This window comes from Parambassis ranga, chromosome 22, assembly GCF_900634625.1.
Source record: "Parambassis ranga chromosome 22, fParRan2.1, whole genome shotgun sequence".
Classification (NCBI taxonomy): domain Eukaryota; kingdom Metazoa; phylum Chordata; class Actinopteri; family Ambassidae; genus Parambassis; species Parambassis ranga.
Window position 1 is genome coordinate 19386339 of NC_041042.1, and position 14545 is coordinate 19400883.

Consider the following 14545-nt stretch of genomic DNA (forward strand, 5'->3'; position numbering starts at 1 on the left):
GTACTGCATACATAAAGCTGATCATGTATTACAGATCTTTATCATTTTCCAAAGCTTCTGGAGCTTCTGCACCATAAGGCGCATGCTACGCTAAAAACATACGTTCTACCCAAAAAAAAAGGTAACGGGAGCAAATCAGTGAGTTCAGTCGAACTGAATTGAAACAATGTACAATAAACAGTAAACAACTGTGCGAGTTCAAACATGCCAGCTTCCCTCTCATTACTGTCAGAGACACTGTCGTTGCTGGCTGGCTGTTCAGAAATTATGCCAGCTTTCGCAAAAGCTTGGACAACAGTCAATGTAGATACATTAGTCCACGCATCCACAATCCATTCACATATGGTGGCGTAACTTGCCCGGCGCTGCCTCCCAGTCTTAGTAGAGGTGTCCTCTAACACAAACACTGTAGTTACATGTGGGTCAGCAATGCACTCTACTGAGAAGCATCCACCTCCTCTCGGTCTCTGCCTCCTCTTAGAGAGGTATATGCTCATTAAGCCTCTGTGCTGCACAGAAGTCTGCGGTCGGGTGTGTCTGTGTGCTAAGTAACGATGCTGCTCATAGAAAATGTTTTAGAGTAAAAGTATTCAAATACTTTGTTACTTTACATCTCTGTCAAATACTTTTATCTCAGACAATAAAGAATTACTTAAATCTGTACCTTCTTTTCACCCTTTTAGGCTGCCCCCAGCACTAATACCGAAACACCTTGTATAGAAGTGCATCTAAAATTCTCACGTCAGGTAATTTGACCAAGCTTTTTCAGATCACATCTCTTTACTGCAGTAAAACCTCCACATAATCAAAGATATAGTATTAGTGACAGAAGCATTCATTCCTCTAAACATCCACACACACACACACATCAATAAAGAAATGATGCAAGCAAAGACAAAGTGAAACATTTAAGTGTTTACATGTTTGCAGCAGCCAAGTACATCAATTATTATACAACGTATTATACGTTGGAAACTATACTGATGTTTGGCCTTATGTGCTACAGATAATACATATTAGGAAGGGCGATCTAGCAGAATAAGAACCAGACATCTCATTAGTGGTCTGAGACTATGTGGAGAAGCTGCTCAAAATCACATACTGTTATCAATGCTGGCAGGAGAGCTTGTCCACTAACTGCAATGTTGGTGTTTCGATACCACTCTGGCTGCATACTGATGTGTCCCTGGGCAAGACACCTAACCCTAGGTTGCTTACAAGCAATTTGAGTACGTTTGAGAAGTTAGGGGAGAAGAAAAAAATCACTATACAGTTAAATGTACAACTTTAACAACAAAACCTGCATCTGGCTTTTACTGCTTTTCTCGAGTTGCAGCAGCAGGCAGTTACCCATCAAGCCACTGCACAACAGGCTTCAGGAAGGAGCAGATGGTTTACTAATGTTCAGGTCACACCGCAATCAGATCAAATCAAATATTTTACACAAAGGTTTCATGTATGACACTGCACCACAAACGCTATAAGAAATTTGATACATACTGTAGAAGTCTTAAAAAAAGCAATGGCACCAAACATAAATAAAAGGCACTGCTGGGATTTGAACCCAGAATCTCTTGTTTAATAGACAGGTGTTTTAACCAACTAAGCCACAGCACCTGATGAAGCACTGGTGAGAGCTGGGTGAAATGTGAAATTACATCAAAAGATACCACGGTGTCATCTCTGTCCATTATAATCTGTTTGATTTTATCTGCAAAGTCCTGTGAGTTGTGTACATGGTGTGGCGTGTTGCCCACCAATGGAGACAGGATGACTGCTAGATGTTTGGCCACATCATATGTAACTGAATTAGCGCTGCATACGATGGGTCTAAGAGGAACTCCATCTTTGTGTATCTTAGGGAGTCCATAGAGACACAGAATGGCCCCTCCTGGATAAAGCTGGTAGTACAGCTAATATAGAGATCAAAGCATTCCTCACTGCACTAAACTCCATAGATTACCTTTCATCCCTTCCTAGCAGGTTTCACCCCCATTCAAACCCTAACGATGGGCCATCAACTAGAGCTCCAAAGTTTCACTCCAAGTCACATGTGCCCAGCAAGAACAATGGACTATCAGCCTGTCTCGCCACCACAGCCCCCCTGTAGTTTCATAGTCGTTATAACCAGTGGTTAGATACACCAGACACAGACAGTCAGACCAACACAGGTAACTATGGAGACATTTACAGCTACTGTTGGTGAGTTTCTCACAGACCCACCCACTGAGGTCCTCCACCACATATAAATCATGTTTCCCCACCAAAGAGTTAGAACTGGTGAAGCTGCTTGGAGGAGCAGAGAAATGTCTTCAAGAAAACTCCAAAAGTCCAGTTGCCTCACTTCAACCGTTTTGAATGAAAATGACCTAGATTACTGAGAATCTTCATCAACATGTCTGATCCACACCACAATAATTTCAGGTGCTTTAACCAACTATGGCACAGCACCTGATACAGCAATGAGTAGTCGCTGGGAGTCCAGGATGGCCCAATTAGTTGTTTGGCCTGTAACGAAAAACAGACCACAAACATATTTTGCACAAAAAATCAGAAAGGCACTGCTGGGATTTGAACCCAGGGTCTCCTGTTTACAAGACAGGCGCTTTGACCAACTAAGCCACAGCGCCTTGAGGTATGCTACATACTATTATACTGGAATCCGGGATGGTCGCTACAACTTGTCTTACTCATGCTTTGTCTATAAAGTTACAAAAGTTGACATACAAAAGAGTGTGTTGGTCAGTGCTGGCATGCCAGCACTTTGACGTCCTAAGCAAGTTTGCATGACAGTGCATCATAAGGATGCAATTCTTTTTCTTATGGAATAGAAGGTGATAATAGTAACTGATTAATATTATTTGTTTTCAGCCTCATGTTCATTAGTTACACTGCCACCCTACAGCAAGTGTAACAAGTGTGATCTGCATCCCATTAAAATATCTGGAAAGCAGACACAAAGGCACTGCTGGGATTTGAACCCAGGATCTCCTGTTTACTAGACAGGCGCTTTGACCAACTAAGCCACAGCGCCTGATGCAGCATTGGAGAGAGCTGTGTGAAAAGCGAAGTTACATCAAGAGGTACCATGGTGTCATCTGTCCATTATAATCTGTTTGATTTTATCCGCAAAGTCCTGTGAGTTGGGTACACGGTGTGGTGTGTTGCCCACCAATGGAGACAGGATGACTGCTAGATGTTTGGCCACATTATATGTAACTGAATTAGCGCTGCATACGATGGGTCTAAGACGAACTCCATCTTTGTGTATCTTAGGGAGTCCATAGAGACACAGAATGGCCCCTCCTGGATAAAGCTGGTAGTACAGCTAATATAGAGATCAAAGCATTCCTCACTGCACTAAACTCCATAGATTACCTTTCATCCCTTCCTAGCAGGTTTCACCCCCATTCAAACCCTAACGATGGGCCATCAACTAGAGCTCCAAAGTTTCACTCCAAGTCACATGTGCCCAGCAAGAACAATGGACTATCGGCCTGTCTCGCCACCACAGCCCCCCTGTAGTTTCATAGTCGTTATAACCAGTGGTTAGATACACCAGACACAGACAGTCAGACCAACACAGGTAACTATGGAGACATTTACAGCTACTGTTGGTGAGTTTCTCACAGACCCACCCACTGAGGTCCTCCACCACATATAAATCATGTTTCCCCACCAAAGAGTTAGAACTGGTGAAGCTGCTTGGAGGAGCAGAGAAATGTCTTCAAGAAAACTCCAAAAGTCCAGTTGCCTCACTTCAACCGTTTTGAATGAAAATGACCTAGATTACTGAGAATCTTCATCAACATGTCTGATCCACACCACAATAATTTCAGGTGCTTTAACCAACTATGGCACAGCACCTGATACAGCAATGAGTAGTCGCTGGGAGTCCAGGATGGCCCAATTAGTTGTTTGGCCTGTAACGAAAAACAGACCACAAACATATTTTGCACAAAAAATCAGAAAGGCACTGCTGGGATTTGAACCCAGGGTCTCCTGTTTACAAGACAGGCGCTTTGACCAACTAAGCCACAGCACCTTGAGGTATGCTACATACTATTATACTGGAATCCGGGATGGTCGCTACAACTTGTCTTACTCATGCTTTGTCTATAAAGTTACAAAAGTTGACATACAAAAGAGTGTGTTGGTCAGTGCTGGCATGCCAGCACTTTGACGTCCTAAGCAAGTTTGCATGACAGTGCATCATAAGGATGCAATTCTTTTTCTTATGGAATAGAAGGTGATAATAGTAACTGATTAATATTATTTGTTTTCAGCCTCATGTTCATTAGTTACACTGCCACCCTACAGCAAGTGTAACAAGTGTGATCTGCATCCCATTAAAATATCTGGAAAGCAGACACAAAGGCACTGCTGGGATTTGAACCCAGGATCTCCTGTTTACTAGACAGGCGCTTTGACCAACTAAGCCACAGCGCCTGATGCAGCATTGGAGAGAGCTGTGTGAAAAGCGAAGTTACATCAAGAGGTACCATGGTGTCATCTGTCCATTATAATCTGTTTGATTTTATCCGCAAAGTCCTGTGAGTTGGGTACACGGTGTGGTGTGTTGCCCACCAATGGAGACAGGATGACTGCTAGATGTTTGGCCACATTATATGTAACTGAATTAGCGCTGCATACGATGGGTCTAAGACGAACTCCATCTTTGTGTATCTTAGGGAGTCCATAGAGACACAGAATGGCCCCTCCTGGATAAAGCTGGTAGTACAGCTAATATAGAGATCAAAGCATTCCTCACTGCACTAAACTCCATAGATTACCTTTCATCCCTTCCTAGCAGGTTTCACCCCCATTCAAACCCTAACGATGGGCCATCAACTAGAGCTCCAAAGTTTCACTCCAAGTCACATGTGCCCAGCAAGAACAATGGACTATCGGCCTGTCTCGCCACCACAGCCCCCCTGTAGTTTCATAGTCGTTATAACCAGTGGTTAGATACACCAGACACAGACAGTCAGACCAACACAGGTAACTATGGAGACATTTACAGCTACTGTTGGTGAGTTTCTCACAGACCCACCCACTGAGGTCCTCCACCACATATAAATCATGTTTCCCCACCAAAGAGTTAGAACTGGTGAAGCTGCTTGGAGGAGCAGAGAAATGTCTTCAAGAAAACTCCAAAAGTCCAGTTGCCTCACTTCAACCGTTTTGAATGAAAATGACCTAGATTACTGAGAATCTTCATCAACATGTCTGATCCACACCACAATAATTTCAGGTGCTTTAACCAACTATGGCACAGCACCTGATACAGCAATGAGTAGTCGCTGGGAGTCCAGGATGGCCCAATTAGTTGTTTGGCCTGTAACGAAAAACAGACCACAAACATATTTTGCACAAAAAATCAGAAAGGCACTGCTGGGATTTGAACCCAGGGTCTCCTGTTTACAAGACAGGCGCTTTGACCAACTAAGCCACAGCGCCTTGAGGTATGCTACATACTATTATACTGGAATCCGGGATGGTCGCTACAACTTGTCTTACTCATGCTTTGTCTATAAAGTTACAAAAGTTGACATACAAAAGAGTGTGTTGGTCAGTGCTGGCATGCCAGCACTTTGACGTCCTAAGCAAGTTTGCATGACAGTGCATCATAAGGATGCAATTCTTTTTCTTATGGAATAGAAGGTGATAATAGTAACTGATTAATATTATTTGTTTTCAGCCTCATGTTCATTAGTTACACTGCCACCCTACAGCAAGTGTAACAAGTGTGATCTGCATCCCATTAAAATATCTGGAAAGCAGACACAAAGGCACTGCTGGGATTTGAACCCAGGATCTCCTGTTTACTAGACAGGCGCTTTGACCAACTAAGCCACAGCGCCTGATGCAGCATTGGAGAGAGCTGTGTGAAAAGCGAAGTTACATCAAGAGGTACCATGGTGTCATCTGTCCATTATAATCTGTTTGATTTTATCCGCAAAGTCCTGTGAGTTGGGTACACGGTGTGGTGTGTTGCCCACCAATGGAGACAGGATGACTGCTAGATGTTTGGCCACATTATATGTAACTGAATTAGCGCTGCATACGATGGGTCTAAGACGAACTCCATCTTTGTGTATCTTAGGGAGTCCATAGAGACACAGAATGGCCCCTCCTGGATAAAGCTGGTAGTACAGCTAATATAGAGATCAAAGCATTCCTCACTGCACTAAACTCCATAGATTACCTTTCATCCCTTCCTAGCAGGTTTCACCCCCATTCAAACCCTAACGATGGGCCATCAACTAGAGCTCCAAAGTTTCACTCCAAGTCACATGTGCCCAGCAAGAACAATGGACTATCGGCCTGTCTCGCCACCACAGCCCCCCTGTAGTTTCATAGTCGTTATAACCAGTGGTTAGATACACCAGACACAGACAGTCAGACCAACACAGGTAACTATGGAGACATTTACAGCTACTGTTGGTGAGTTTCTCACAGACCCACCCACTGAGGTCCTCCACCACATATAAATCATGTTTCCCCACCAAAGAGTTAGAACTGGTGAAGCTGCTTGGAGGAGCAGAGAAATGTCTTCAAGAAAACTCCAAAAGTCCAGTTGCCTCACTTCAACCGTTTTGAATGAAAATGACCTAGATTACTGAGAATCTTCATCAACATGTCTGATCCACACCACAATAATTTCAGGTGCTTTAACCAACTATGGCACAGCACCTGATACAGCAATGAGTAGTCGCTGGGAGTCCAGGATGGCCCAATTAGTTGTTTGGCCTGTAACGAAAAACAGACCACAAACATATTTTGCACAAAAAATCAGAAAGGCACTGCTGGGATTTGAACCCAGGGTCTCCTGTTTACAAGACAGGCACTTTGACCAACTAAGCCACAGCGCCTTGAGGTATGCTACATACTATTATACTGGAATCCGGGATGGTCGCTACAACTTGTCTTACTCATGCTTTGTCTATAAAGTTACAAAAGTTGACATACAAAAGAGTGTGTTGGTCAGTGCTGGCATGCCAGCACTTTGACGTCCTAAGCAAGTTTGCATGACAGTGCATCATAAGGATGCAATTCTTTTTCTTATGGAATAGAAGGTGATAATAGTAACTGATTAATATTATTTGTTTTCAGCCTCATGTTCATTAGTTACACTGCCACCCTACAGCAAGTGTAACAAGTGTGATCTGCATCCCATTAAAATATCTGGAAAGCAGACACAAAGGCACTGCTGGGATTTGAACCCAGGATCTCCTGTTTACTAGACAGGCGCTTTGACCAACTAAGCCACAGCGCCTGATGCAGCATTGGAGAGAGCTGTGTGAAAAGCGAAGTTACATCAAGAGGTACCATGGTGTCATCTGTCCATTATAATCTGTTTGATTTTATCCGCAAAGTCCTGTGAGTTGGGTACACGGTGTGGTGTGTTGCCCACCAATGGAGACAGGATGACTGCTAGATGTTTGGCCACATTATATGTAACTGAATTAGCGCTGCATACGATGGGTCTAAGACGAACTCCATCTTTGTGTATCTTAGGGAGTCCATAGAGACACAGAATGGCCCCTCCTGGATAAAGCTGGTAGTACAGCTAATATAGAGATCAAAGCATTCCTCACTGCACTAAACTCCATAGATTACCTTTCATCCCTTCCTAGCAGGTTTCACCCCCATTCAAACCCTAACGATGGGCCATCAACTAGAGCTCCAAAGTTTCACTCCAAGTCACATGTGCCCAGCAAGAACAATGGACTATCAGCCTGTCTCGCCACCACAGCCCCCCTGTAGTTTCATAGTCGTTATAACCAGTGGTTAGATACACCAGACACAGACAGTCAGACCAACACAGGTAACTATGGAGACATTTACAGCTACTGTTGGTGAGTTTCTCACAGACCCACCCACTGAGGTCCTCCACCACATATAAATCATGTTTCCCCACCAAAGAGTTAGAACTGGTGAAGCTGCTTGGAGGAGCAGAGAAATGTCTTCAAGAAAACTCCAAAAGTCCAGTTGCCTCACTTCAACCGTTTTGAATGAAAATGACCTAGATTACTGAGAATCTTCATCAACATGTCTGATCCACACCACAATAATTTCAGGTGCTTTAACCAACTATTACACAGCACCTGATACAGCAATGAGTAGTCGCTGGGAGTCCAGGATGGCCCAATTAGTTGTTTGGCCTGTAACGAAAAACAGACCACAAACATATTTTGCACAAAAAATCAGAAAGGCACTGCTGGGATTTGAACCCAGGGTCTCCTGTTTACAAGACAGGCGCTTTGACCAACTAAGCCACAGCGCCTTGAGGTATGCTACATACTATTATACTGGAATCCGGGATGGTCGCTACAACTTGTCTTACTCATGCTTTGTCTATAAAGTTACAAAAGTTGACATACAAAAGAGTGTGTTGGTCAGTGCTGGCATGCCAGCACTTTGACGTCCTAAGCAAGTTTGCATGACAGTGCATCATAAGGATGCAATTCTTTTTCTTATGGAATAGAAGGTGATAATAGTAACTGATTAATATTATTTGTTTTCAGCCTCATGTTCATTAGTTACACTGCCACCCTACAGCAAGTGTAACAAGTGTGATCTGCATCCCATTAAAATATCTGGAAAGCAGACACAAAGGCACTGCTGGGATTTGAACCCAGGATCTCCTGTTTACTAGACAGGCGCTTTGACCAACTAAGCCACAGCGCCTGATGCAGCATTGGAGAGAGCTGTGTGAAAAGCGAAGTTACATCAAGAGGTACCATGGTGTCATCTGTCCATTATAATCTGTTTGATTTTATCCGCAAAGTCCTGTGAGTTGGGTACACGGTGTGGTGTGTTGCCCACCAATGGAGACAGGATGACTGCTAGATGTTTGGCCACATTATATGTAACTGAATTAGCGCTGCATACGATGGGTCTAAGACGAACTCCATCTTTGTGTATCTTAGGGAGTCCATAGAGACACAGAATGGCCCCTCCTGGATAAAGCTGGTAGTACAGCTAATATAGAGATCAAAGCATTCCTCACTGCACTAAACTCCATAGATTACCTTTCATCCCTTCCTAGCAGGTTTCACCCCCATTCAAACCCTAACGATGGGCCATCAACTAGAGCTCCAAAGTTTCACTCCAAGTCACATGTGCCCAGCAAGAACAATGGACTATCGGCCTGTCTCGCCACCACAGCCCCCCTGTAGTTTCATAGTCGTTATAACCAGTGGTTAGATACACCAGACACAGACAGTCAGACCAACACAGGTAACTATGGAGACATTTACAGCTACTGTTGGTGAGTTTCTCACAGACCCACCCACTGAGGTCCTCCACCACATATAAATCATGTTTCCCCACCAAAGAGTTAGAACTGGTGAAGCTGCTTGGAGGAGCAGAGAAATGTCTTCAAGAAAACTCCAAAAGTCCAGTTGCCTCACTTCAACCGTTTTGAATGAAAATGACCTAGATTACTGAGAATCTTCATCAACATGTCTGATCCACACCACAATAATTTCAGGTGCTTTAACCAACTATGGCACAGCACCTGATACAGCAATGAGTAGTCGCTGGGAGTCCAGGATGGCCCAATTAGTTGTTTGGCCTGTAACGAAAAACAGACCACAAACATATTTTGCACAAAAAATCAGAAAGGCACTGCTGGGATTTGAACCCAGGGTCTCCTGTTTACAAGACAGGCGCTTTGACCAACTAAGCCACAGCGCCTTGAGGTATGCTACATACTATTATACTGGAATCCGGGATGGTCGCTACAACTTGTCTTACTCATGCTTTGTCTATAAAGTTACAAAAGTTGACATACAAAAGAGTGTGTTGGTCAGTGCTGGCATGCCAGCACTTTGACGTCCTAAGCAAGTTTGCATGACAGTGCATCATAAGGATGCAATTCTTTTTCTTATGGAATAGAAGGTGATAATAGTAACTGATTAATATTATTTGTTTTCAGCCTCATGTTCATTAGTTACACTGCCACCCTACAGCAAGTGTAACAAGTGTGATCTGCATCCCATTAAAATATCTGGAAAGCAGACACAAAGGCACTGCTGGGATTTGAACCCAGGATCTCCTGTTTACTAGACAGGCGCTTTGACCAACTAAGCCACAGCGCCTGATGCAGCATTGGAGAGAGCTGTGTGAAAAGCGAAGTTACATCAAGAGGTACCATGGTGTCATCTGTCCATTATAATCTGTTTGATTTTATCCGCAAAGTCCTGTGAGTTGGGTACACGGTGTGGTGTGTTGCCCACCAATGGAGACAGGATGACTGCTAGATGTTTGGCCACATTATATGTAACTGAATTAGCGCTGCATACGATGGGTCTAAGACGAACTCCATCTTTGTGTATCTTAGGGAGTCCATAGAGACACAGAATGGCCCCTCCTGGATAAAGCTGGTAGTACAGCTAATATAGAGATCAAAGCATTCCTCACTGCACTAAACTCCATAGATTACCTTTCATCCCTTCCTAGCAGGTTTCACCCCCATTCAAACCCTAACGATGGGCCATCAACTAGAGCTCCAAAGTTTCACTCCAAGTCACATGTGCCCAGCAAGAACAATGGACTATCGGCCTGTCTCGCCACCACAGCCCCCCTGTAGTTTCATAGTCGTTATAACCAGTGGTTAGATACACCAGACACAGACAGTCAGACCAACACAGGTAACTATGGAGACATTTACAGCTACTGTTGGTGAGTTTCTCACAGACCCACCCACTGAGGTCCTCCACCACATATAAATCATGTTTCCCCACCAAAGAGTTAGAACTGGTGAAGCTGCTTGGAGGAGCAGAGAAATGTCTTCAAGAAAACTCCAAAAGTCCAGTTGCCTCACTTCAACCGTTTTGAATGAAAATGACCTAGATTACTGAGAATCTTCATCAACATGTCTGATCCACACCACAATAATTTCAGGTGCTTTAACCAACTATGGCACAGCACCTGATACAGCAATGAGTAGTCGCTGGGAGTCCAGGATGGCCCAATTAGTTGTTTGGCCTGTAACGAAAAACAGACCACAAACATATTTTGCACAAAAAATCAGAAAGGCACTGCTGGGATTTGAACCCAGGGTCTCCTGTTTACAAGACAGGCGCTTTGACCAACTAAGCCACAGCGCCTTGAGGTATGCTACATACTATTATACTGGAATCCGGGATGGTCGCTACAACTTGTCTTACTCATGCTTTGTCTATAAAGTTACAAAAGTTGACATACAAAAGAGTGTGTTGGTCAGTGCTGGCATGCCAGCACTTTGACGTCCTAAGCAAGTTTGCATGACAGTGCATCATAAGGATGCAATTCTTTTTCTTATGGAATAGAAGGTGATAATAGTAACTGATTAATATTATTTGTTTTCAGCCTCATGTTCATTAGTTACACTGCCACCCTACAGCAAGTGTAACAAGTGTGATCTGCATCCCATTAAAATATCTGGAAAGCAGACACAAAGGCACTGCTGGGATTTGAACCCAGGATCTCCTGTTTACTAGACAGGCGCTTTGACCAACTAAGCCACAGCGCCTGATGCAGCATTGGAGAGAGCTGTGTGAAAAGCGAAGTTACATCAAGAGGTACCATGGTGTCATCTGTCCATTATAATCTGTTTGATTTTATCCGCAAAGTCCTGTGAGTTGGGTACACGGTGTGGTGTGTTGCCCACCAATGGAGACAGGATGACTGCTAGATGTTTGGCCACATTATATGTAACTGAATTAGCGCTGCATACGATGGGTCTAAGACGAACTCCATCTTTGTGTATCTTAGGGAGTCCATAGAGACACAGAATGGCCCCTCCTGGATAAAGCTGGTAGTACAGCTAATATAGAGATCAAAGCATTCCTCACTGCACTAAACTCCATAGATTACCTTTCATCCCTTCCTAGCAGGTTTCACCCCCATTCAAACCCTAACGATGGGCCATCAACTAGAGCTCCAAAGTTTCACTCCAAGTCACATGTGCCCAGCAAGAACAATGGACTATCGGCCTGTCTCGCCACCACAGCCCCCCTGTAGTTTCATAGTCGTTATAACCAGTGGTTAGATACACCAGACACAGACAGTCAGACCAACACAGGTAACTATGGAGACATTTACAGCTACTGTTGGTGAGTTTCTCACAGACCCACCCACTGAGGTCCTCCACCACATATAAATCATGTTTCCCCACCAAAGAGTTAGAACTGGTGAAGCTGCTTGGAGGAGCAGAGAAATGTCTTCAAGAAAACTCCAAAAGTCCAGTTGCCTCACTTCAACCGTTTTGAATGAAAATGACCTAGATTACTGAGAATCTTCATCAACATGTCTGATCCACACCACAATAATTTCAGGTGCTTTAACCAACTATGGCACAGCACCTGATACAGCAATGAGTAGTCGCTGGGAGTCCAGGATGGCCCAATTAGTTGTTTGGCCTGTAACGAAAAACAGACCACAAACATATTTTGCACAAAAAATCAGAAAGGCACTGCTGGGATTTGAACCCAGGGTCTCCTGTTTACAAGACAGGCGCTTTGACCAACTAAGCCACAGCGCCTTGAGGTATGCTACATACTATTATACTGGAATCCGGGATGGTCGCTACAACTTGTCTTACTCATGCTTTGTCTATAAAGTTACAAAAGTTGACATACAAAAGAGTGTGTTGGTCAGTGCTGGCATGCCAGCACTTTGACGTCCTAAGCAAGTTTGCATGACAGTGCATCATAAGGATGCAATTCTTTTTCTTATGGAATAGAAGGTGATAATAGTAACTGATTAATATTATTTGTTTTCAGCCTCATGTTCATTAGTTACACTGCCACCCTACAGCAAGTGTAACAAGTGTGATCTGCATCCCATTAAAATATCTGGAAAGCAGACACAAAGGCACTGCTGGGATTTGAACCCAGGATCTCCTGTTTACTAGACAGGCGCTTTGACCAACTAAGCCACAGCGCCTGATGCAGCATTGGAGAGAGCTGTGTGAAAAGCGAAGTTACATCAAGAGGTACCATGGTGTCATCTGTCCATTATAATCTGTTTGATTTTATCCGCAAAGTCCTGTGAGTTGGGTACACGGTGTGGTGTGTTGCCCACCAATGGAGACAGGATGACTGCTAGATGTTTGGCCACATTATATGTAACTGAATTAGCGCTGCATACGATGGGTCTAAGACGAACTCCATCTTTGTGTATCTTAGGGAGTCCATAGAGACACAGAATGGCCCCTCCTGGATAAAGCTGGTAGTACAGCTAATATAGAGATCAAAGCATTCCTCACTGCACTAAACTCCATAGATTACCTTTCATCCCTTCCTAGCAGGTTTCACCCCCATTCAAACCCTAACGATGGGCCATCAACTAGAGCTCCAAAGTTTCACTCCAAGTCACATGTGCCCAGCAAGAACAATGGACTATCGGCCTGTCTCGCCACCACAGCCCCCCTGTAGTTTCATAGTCGTTATAACCAGTGGTTAGATACACCAGACACAGACAGTCAGACCAACACAGGTAACTATGGAGACATTTACAGCTACTGTTGGTGAGTTTCTCACAGACCCACCCACTGAGGTCCTCCACCACATATAAATCATGTTTCCCCACCAAAGAGTTAGAACTGGTGAAGCTGCTTGGAGGAGCAGAGAAATGTCTTCAAGAAAACTCCAAAAGTCCAGTTGCCTCACTTCAACCGTTTTGAATGAAAATGACCTAGATTACTGAGAATCTTCATCAACATGTCTGATCCACACCACAATAATTTCAGGTGCTTTAACCAACTATGGCACAGCACCTGATACAGCAATGAGTAGTCGCTGGGAGTCCAGGATGGCCCAATTAGTTGTTTGGCCTGTAACGAAAAACAGACCACAAACATATTTTGCACAAAAAATCAGAAAGGCACTGCTGGGATTTGAACCCAGGGTCTCCTGTTTACAAGACAGGCGCTTTGACCAACTAAGCCACAGCGCCTTGAGGTATGCTACATACTATTATACTGGAATCCGGGATGGTCGCTACAACTTGTCTTACTCATGCTTTGTCTATAAAGTTACAAAAGTTGACATACAAAAGAGTGTGTTGGTCAGTGCTGGCATGCCAGCACTTTGACGTCCTAAGCAAGTTTGCATGACAGTGCATCATAAGGATGCAATTCTTTTTCTTATGGAATAGAAGGTGATAATAGTAACTGATTAATATTATTTGTTTTCAGCCTCATGTTCATTAGTTACACTGCCACCCTACAGCAAGTGTAACAAGTGTGATCTGCATCCCATTAAAATATCTGGAAAGCAGACACAAAGGCACTGCTGGGATTTGAACCCAGGATCTCCTGTTTACTAGACAGGCGCTTTGACCAACTAAGCCACAGCGCCTGATGCAGCATTGGAGAGAGCTGTGTGAAAAGCGAAGTTACATCAAGAGGTACCATGGTGTCATCTGTCCATTATAATCTGTTTGATTTTATCCGCAAAGTCCTGTGAGTTGGGTACACGGTGTGGTGTGTTGCCCACCAATGGAGACAGGATGACTGCTAGATGTTTGGCCACATTATATGTAACTGAAT

At 43.8% G+C, this 14545-nt stretch overlaps 19 non-coding genes across 19 annotated transcripts; all 19 read right to left on the reverse strand.

Moving 5' to 3' along the window:
* Positions 1-1543: 1543 nt before the first annotated feature.
* Positions 1544-1617, reverse strand: trnan-auu (transfer RNA asparagine (anticodon AUU)). Its single transcript has one exon. It is a non-coding gene; the product is annotated as a tRNA-Asn (tRNA).
* Positions 1618-2556: 939 nt separating this feature from the next.
* On the reverse strand, positions 2557-2630 carry trnat-ugu (transfer RNA threonine (anticodon UGU)). The gene has a single exon. It is a non-coding gene; the product is annotated as a tRNA-Thr (tRNA).
* Positions 2631-2960: 330 nt separating this feature from the next.
* trnat-agu (transfer RNA threonine (anticodon AGU)) lies at positions 2961-3034 on the reverse strand. Its single transcript has one exon. It is a non-coding gene; the product is annotated as a tRNA-Thr (tRNA).
* Positions 3035-3971: 937 nt separating this feature from the next.
* Positions 3972-4045, reverse strand: trnat-ugu (transfer RNA threonine (anticodon UGU)). Its single transcript has one exon. It is a non-coding gene; the product is annotated as a tRNA-Thr (tRNA).
* A 330-nt stretch (positions 4046-4375) lies between these two features.
* trnat-agu (transfer RNA threonine (anticodon AGU)) lies at positions 4376-4449 on the reverse strand. Its single transcript has one exon. It is a non-coding gene; the product is annotated as a tRNA-Thr (tRNA).
* A 937-nt stretch (positions 4450-5386) lies between these two features.
* On the reverse strand, positions 5387-5460 carry trnat-ugu (transfer RNA threonine (anticodon UGU)). Its single transcript has one exon. It is a non-coding gene; the product is annotated as a tRNA-Thr (tRNA).
* Positions 5461-5790: 330 nt separating this feature from the next.
* trnat-agu (transfer RNA threonine (anticodon AGU)) lies at positions 5791-5864 on the reverse strand. Its single transcript has one exon. It is a non-coding gene; the product is annotated as a tRNA-Thr (tRNA).
* A 937-nt stretch (positions 5865-6801) lies between these two features.
* trnat-ugu (transfer RNA threonine (anticodon UGU)) lies at positions 6802-6875 on the reverse strand. Its single transcript has one exon. It is a non-coding gene; the product is annotated as a tRNA-Thr (tRNA).
* A 330-nt stretch (positions 6876-7205) lies between these two features.
* On the reverse strand, positions 7206-7279 carry trnat-agu (transfer RNA threonine (anticodon AGU)). The gene has a single exon. It is a non-coding gene; the product is annotated as a tRNA-Thr (tRNA).
* A 937-nt stretch (positions 7280-8216) lies between these two features.
* Positions 8217-8290, reverse strand: trnat-ugu (transfer RNA threonine (anticodon UGU)). Its single transcript has one exon. It is a non-coding gene; the product is annotated as a tRNA-Thr (tRNA).
* Positions 8291-8620: 330 nt separating this feature from the next.
* On the reverse strand, positions 8621-8694 carry trnat-agu (transfer RNA threonine (anticodon AGU)). Its single transcript has one exon. It is a non-coding gene; the product is annotated as a tRNA-Thr (tRNA).
* A 937-nt stretch (positions 8695-9631) lies between these two features.
* On the reverse strand, positions 9632-9705 carry trnat-ugu (transfer RNA threonine (anticodon UGU)). Its single transcript has one exon. It is a non-coding gene; the product is annotated as a tRNA-Thr (tRNA).
* Positions 9706-10035: 330 nt separating this feature from the next.
* trnat-agu (transfer RNA threonine (anticodon AGU)) lies at positions 10036-10109 on the reverse strand. The gene has a single exon. It is a non-coding gene; the product is annotated as a tRNA-Thr (tRNA).
* A 937-nt stretch (positions 10110-11046) lies between these two features.
* trnat-ugu (transfer RNA threonine (anticodon UGU)) lies at positions 11047-11120 on the reverse strand. Its single transcript has one exon. It is a non-coding gene; the product is annotated as a tRNA-Thr (tRNA).
* A 330-nt stretch (positions 11121-11450) lies between these two features.
* trnat-agu (transfer RNA threonine (anticodon AGU)) lies at positions 11451-11524 on the reverse strand. Its single transcript has one exon. It is a non-coding gene; the product is annotated as a tRNA-Thr (tRNA).
* Positions 11525-12461: 937 nt separating this feature from the next.
* Positions 12462-12535, reverse strand: trnat-ugu (transfer RNA threonine (anticodon UGU)). The gene has a single exon. It is a non-coding gene; the product is annotated as a tRNA-Thr (tRNA).
* Positions 12536-12865: 330 nt separating this feature from the next.
* Positions 12866-12939, reverse strand: trnat-agu (transfer RNA threonine (anticodon AGU)). The gene has a single exon. It is a non-coding gene; the product is annotated as a tRNA-Thr (tRNA).
* A 937-nt stretch (positions 12940-13876) lies between these two features.
* Positions 13877-13950, reverse strand: trnat-ugu (transfer RNA threonine (anticodon UGU)). The gene has a single exon. It is a non-coding gene; the product is annotated as a tRNA-Thr (tRNA).
* Positions 13951-14280: 330 nt separating this feature from the next.
* On the reverse strand, positions 14281-14354 carry trnat-agu (transfer RNA threonine (anticodon AGU)). Its single transcript has one exon. It is a non-coding gene; the product is annotated as a tRNA-Thr (tRNA).
* Between the last annotated feature and the right edge of the window lie 191 nt (positions 14355-14545).